Genomic DNA, 6,797 nt, shown 5'->3' with positions numbered 1-6,797 from the left:
CTTTTAATTCTAGCTTCCAGTAAAAAGCCTGGATAGTTGACTTTTAGGAAGTTCTGAAATTGGAATAAAGTCACAACCGATATGTCATCGTGTAAAAGAGAAGATGGCTGAAGGGTAGAGCTAGGTGAACGGGTCTGGTATAGTGTATGATTTGTATGCTATCTGAGGTTCTGGCAGAAGGTAGACTGTAGGTCTGGAGACAGTGGCAGAGAGACGCCAAGACATTCTCAGGCTGCTTCTGAGAGAATTGACAAAATATGCTAGGCCCAAGGGAGCCTCTCTGAGGATTTGACAACATCACCCTATTCTACACTCTCAGGAAGTGGAAAGGAGGAAGGACAGTGAAAAATAGTCCTGTAGGGGACTTTGAACTTTGCATTGACTGATTATAGTTTTAGATGTAAATAGACTGAATTACATTTAATTGACAGGTTTCTGTTCCACTGGAATGGGCCCCCAGAATAAGAGGTCAATTACAGAGAAAAAAAATACTGTTTCCTCAACTTAAAGTATATGAAATTTGAGCTCAAATTTTACGTATTTCACTATCATTTTACATATTTCACTATTATTTTATATATTTTACATATTTCACTATTATTTTCCTTTTTCACTTTTTTTGGGGAAATCATGGAAAAGTGGAAAAGGAAAGAAGAAGTGTGAAGATGAAGGCATATGGGGTCCTTTTGAGGAATATCTAATGCTAGGTCTATGTATTTTCAGAAAAACATTTAGCATTATGTAAAAATATATAAAATTATTTGGCTAACTCTTTTTTTTTCTTGAAAACATTAATATTGTTAATGAAACAATTTTTCATATAAATAAACCAAGTATGATCTCATTTAATTGGGTTTTTAAATATGCATGCCTTAAATCTTTTTTGTATTATGTAATGATAACTAGGATTCACTACAAAAACAAGCTACCAGTTTACTTATATTTATTTTGTTTACATTATGTTTCCTTTTTACTACATATGTTTAACCAGGTGGGAAACAACAGAAAATTTCCATTTTTTTAAAACAAATATAACCTGGTCAGGAATCAAATTTACATTCTAATTGCATAATAATAAATCAGAAATGTTTATGGTCACATCTAGCACCCAGTTAAAACTCAGCACATGCATAACAATAATAAGAAAATTTGTCGGCCAAAATGTTGTAATAGCTACTAAAAATACATGAATAAATTTTAATATACAGACAGGAAAAAACAGACATACAGTGTGTATTTGAGGCACATGTATCATTTGAACAGGCGCCAGAGTTAGATAGCTAAAGATTAAAGTGTGATTTAGAGATATGTTCTATTCCGTATGCATGTGCGTTGCCTCCATTAGCATTAATAGAATTTGCATGCACACAGTTAGGAGAGAGAACTGAAATTTGTTGAAAGGCAAAATGATTTTTAACTTTGCCTATAATTCCAGGAGCGTGGGACTGTATTATTAAAAGCTCTGTGAAAGGCCTTAATTTAGGAACTGAGATATAGAAGCTCTATATCAAACTACTACATGTATACTTCGTTTGTATTATTAGAGAAAAGTGAGCCAGGAAAGCCACAGGATTTGTCAAAAGCTGTTCTGGGATTATGATACTGTGTAGAAATGGGGAACAGTATCTGCATTTTGGATGTGGCTTAATTTGAGGAATATGAACAATTTTTAATGTGGGACAAAATGTGAGTGATGTCATTATGGATAGGGGTGCTTGCATGCACACACATACACACACACACTAAGTTGCTTATCATCTATAAGCATCTGTTCCCTATCTAAGATTTAGGAAAAAATGTTTTTAGCCTATTGAGTACATTTCTTTTTCTTGCTGCAGAATTATCAAATAAACTTGAATCCTAAAGTCCCAGAAAAAGCATTTGTAAAATTGGAGGAAAAACAAATTTGTGTCCTCCCATTTACTGTTTCCTAGGAAATGGCTACCCTTAAACACATCTATCCTTTTAGTTAGCATCAAGAAGAAATATATAAGCTAAATAACGAATTAGACCAAGATGGCAACAAGTGATAGACAACTTTCTATAGGAATAACTGCATTTGAAAGTACTGTTTATTTTGAAAAGCCCTTGGGCAATGTACTCATTCATTCATTTTGTAGATTCATAGTGAATGTCTACTATGTGCCTGTCACTTTTCTGGCACTATTGACCCAAAGGCAAATAAGATAAAGTTCCTGACCTCATGGATTTTACAGGTGAGCAACATATATTAGGAACTCTGTGAATGTACATACTTTTTGACTTAGTTTTTACATTTTTAAATTAATTTATCTTACAAATACTTAGAGATTTAAGATTGATACATAGATTTAAATTTCCATTACATCATTATTTATTATACTGAGAAACTATTGTTTTCTTAAATGTGCAGTAGAAGAATGCCATGTATCAAATACCTATGTATCTTTGCATATAAGTATGCATTTTTGCACATATGTGTGTGCACATATTTGAATATATCTATGTACCTATATAAATATTTGATTTTAATTTTGTTTTTGCCATGCTGGGCAAGTACCAGTCCCAGCATTTATTTTGAATTTTCTACAAATGGACATTTTTAGGCAGGGAAATTTGGATACTTACAGTTGTCTTGCTTTTCTTCTCTGTCTGAAATTCCAGAGCACATATTGCTATTTAAATTAAAAATATTTTAAGTGTCTTTCAACATAAACATGTAAAATTGATAGACTTTGGTTGTAGGAAATATTTGTGAAACCCAAGGTCCTGCTATGTCCCTTCCTTACACAAATCTTCTCACCCTGGTTTCGGAAAGGTTGTCATTTTCTATTCCAGAATCTTTCAGTGGATTCCTCTGTATCTTGTAGGTAAGATAGCTCAGATGTGTTTTAGATAGTATGTATCTTTGAGCCAGACTTGAGCCTTAAGAGGGAAGAAACTATAGAGAGAGAGCTGAAGTGCTTTCCTACTCCTTACCAAGAAATGTGAGTTGTAAGGTGCTCAAGTGTAAAATATGTCACAGAGTATTCACAGGTATTTACATTCTACTTGCAAGCATGTGGAAGAATTGAACTTCCTTCACCTCTGAAGTTAGGTGGACTGTGTCACATGTTTGGTGAGATCTGAGCAGAGGTGGGTGTGAGTTCAAGTGAGGAAAGGTGTGTTGTCTACCAAAGTCCTGTTATTGTGATGATCACAAAGCTCTGTAAGATGGACCTTCCACCTAGAAGCTTGGTTTCTTAGTGATTTAAGATTTATGGCCCAGTAATCAACCTTGAGTATTTAGCATGGGGCTAATAAAAACTTATTGTATCAAGTTGCTATATTTTGGAGGTTGTTTATAATCAAATCACAATCTAATCTTGTTGCACTGATACAAAAAGTAAAGCAAAAACTGATTTTAAGGTATCATAAAAGCATTGATTTGTATTCATAAGTCATTTGCTATAGATTATTCTTACAAATAGTTTTTTATACCCTAAATGCTTATTATGTACCAGTGAATCAGAAAGAATTACTGATCCTTAAAATCTCAAATATCAAATAATTATTCCTTCTGTATCTACCTTTTATAGGGCTTTCTCATTAGCTTTCTCTTTGTACCATTATTAATCACATGCAGTTCACAAGACAGTGAAAAGTGTTCAGCAGGGCCCGTTACCCAAAATCAAGAGCGCAAAGAGAGGCAGAGAGCAGCAGTCATAGCTTTATGTGTGGGTTGATATAGAGTCTTTGAAACTGGCCTTGGAGAGTAAAAAATGCTTACTGTTTTAATTTATTCTTTTGTTTACCAATTTTAATTAATTGATTAATTTTAAACTAGAAGTTTCTAAGTATAATTCTACTATTGTATAACCATCCTATAATATTTCAGGTAAGTTGTGACAAACTGAAGAACTTTTCTGTATTAACTTATAAAGCATCTGTTATGAAGAAATTCTACACTCTTATGAAAAAGATAATCATGAAGAACCTTTCTATAATTATGGTGTATCTGATTTGCTTTCTCTTCAGATTGATTTTTTTTCCTTTTCTAGGTAAACAATCTTCCAAAAATTTCTAGGTTTTAGGTTTTACATGGCCTCAACTTTTTTTTTTGTGTTTTTCTTTTTTCTTTCTTCTTCTTCTTCTTTTTTTAATCTTTTAAAGCTGAAGTGCTTTCCTACTCCTTACCAAGAAATGTGAATCAGAAAGAATTACTGATCCTTAAAATCTCAAATATCAAATAATTATTCCTTCTGTATCTACCTTTTATAGGGCTTTCTGTTATTGTGATGATCTAACTCTAATTTTGAAAGAGGGTCTTGCTAAGTCACTTAGGGCCTCACCAAATTGCTGAAGCTAGCCTCAAACTTGTGATCCTCCTGACTCAGCCTCCTGAGTCACTGGGATTATAAGGATGTGCCACCATGCCCCACCTTGTTGTGTTTTTTCTTATGAATACAATTTTAGCAAAAAGGATATAAATCGGAATCTACTAAAAGTAGCAACACATTGGTGAGGTATGGGAGGATTCCATTGTAAAGTTTCAGGTCTTTTCCCCATGGAGTTAAGACACATCATCATTCTGGCAAAATGATATGTAACAATATACCTAGAGTGTGTCTACCAGGGAAGCTCACCCAAGTACCTGTGTCCAGAGTTTGTACTAAGGCTTCATTATGTATGCATGATTGACTGAATCATTAGCCACTGATTCAACTTAGTCTCCAGGTCCCCTCCCTTCCCTGGCCAGGCTCCTAGCCTGAACTCTCTAATCACATGGTAAGTCTTTGTAGAGAAGTCAGCCCCTTTCCTGAATTCCTTCTTTAGCACAAACTATCTAGATGCCCACCATGAATTACCTTGTCAGCATAAACTACCAGGGGTCATTGGGAATAATTAAGACATAAAACTTGAGACAAAGGCCATCTAATTCGTTATGACTTATCCTCCCCACTGCCCCTCTTTCACCAATACTACTTCTAATCTTAATTCTTGGTAATTTCAGTCATGTAGATATTTGGTTCTTTGACTATTTCTCCTTTAGTGATATTTATAATTTGCCTTAATCTTTAATTCCCACAATCATACTTTAGCTCTTGACCAGTAACTGCAACCTCTCTACAATTTCAGTTCTATGCAGTCTACTCTCTGGCCATTACTTGCTATTTTTCTACCTTTCTCCCTCTAGTACCTTGACTTCAGTAATCCTTTCATCTCACAAGGACCACCAATCTATTGATTCTACCACTATCTCACTTCTCATCATCTTAATATCCTCTCACATTTCCTTACTTAGCTTACATCATCATGATTCTCTCTTGCATAAGCCCTTGACAACATTTCTTCTTTCTCCATTAATTGTTCTTGCTGAGCCAAGATGGCATTCCTGGTTAAATATAACATTCATTCCACTTGTTCCATGCCTGCCATCTTGAAGCTGGATGTGATAAATGAAAAAACTCATGACCTTACCAATTGGTTTATTTTAAATCCATGACCATAAACCTCATGTGGGACCTTAGTGATTCCACGTAATCATGATATGTATCCTTAGTCTAGGAGTGGAAGACTGAATGTGTGATTATTTTACATATTTTCCTCTCATATCATACTTCTAATACTTTCCATTGTTTTTCTCAGCTAATGAATTTTCTTTCTACTTTATTGAAAACATTTAAGAGAGCTTCCACAGAATCTCACAATAAAATCTACTTAGCATTTGCACCAATAGTCTTTGTTTTTATCCCTATTGGAGACAAACCAGAATTGCTTAATCTGAAATATGGCTTCCTGGGAAAATAATCTGATTGAAAAAGCTTTGATCTAGCATTCATATTCAGATTTATTAATTATAGTGGAATGCACCAGTTCATTGAACAACATATAAACTGTCCTGACCCACCTCTTTATGGGGTGGAATTTTTTTTAGGAGAAGGAGGCTGACACCTTAGAAGGTGAATACAACAGATAGCAGTTGGAACATGCTTCTTCACTTAGTGCTTTTCAAAAAGTTTTGTCTTAGGGTCTATTGAATCAGAATTACCTTGGAGTTTTACCTTAGATTTACATATTAAATTAGAGTGGAATCTCTTGCAGTGGAAGCCAAGAATCTGCATTGTAGCGAGTTCTCCAAATGATTCTTCTATATAATAAAGTCTACTCTGCTTAGTGAAATAGACTTGGAGAAATGTCCAATGGCAACCTTGATCTACAAGATGGATTTCCTCATTTATGATTAGATAACAAAGGACTGTATTTAAACAATCTCATAATTGATCTGATTAATCAAAGCTTTATTTTAATGTGATTAGTTGATTGATTAGTTTTAAAGATTCTGACCTTTTAGTCAGACAGTGAATGAGAATGAACATTTAACGACTGGTTTTTGTGAGGCAGGCATTATGTCCCAAGTGAAGAGATATATAGTGAATTATACTCTAGAACCCAGGTCCTCTTACTTTTAGTCCAGTGTTATTTTGTGTTGAATTTGCTTTTCTAAGTTTAATTTTTGCCTTTATTCTCTATTTTTACTTCTAATATAGTTAAAACTTTAACTTTTTTGACTTTAGTGTTTTCAGAGTTTAATAGGAGTTTTTCTTATTAAGTGGTACAGTAGAAAGAATGTTAATTTTGAAGTCAAATTGAATAAGAATTTCATTCCTGGCGTGTAATAGCTGAGTGAGTGAGCAGATTCAATAAATTCTCTGGACCTCAAGCTCCTCATCTGTTAAATGGGAATAATACTGCCTACATTGTAAGCGTGAAACAAATAGATGCTTACTGATTCGATTCTGTTTCTCTTACATATCTTTTAGCTAATTTTCGTTTGT

Source organism: Marmota marmota, unplaced genomic scaffold, assembly GCF_001458135.2.
Source record: "Marmota marmota marmota unplaced genomic scaffold, marMar, whole genome shotgun sequence".
Taxonomy (NCBI): Eukaryota; Metazoa; Chordata; class Mammalia; order Rodentia; family Sciuridae; genus Marmota; species Marmota marmota.
The sequence above is the reverse complement of the archived record's forward strand: the minus strand, read 5'-3'. Positions refer to the sequence as shown.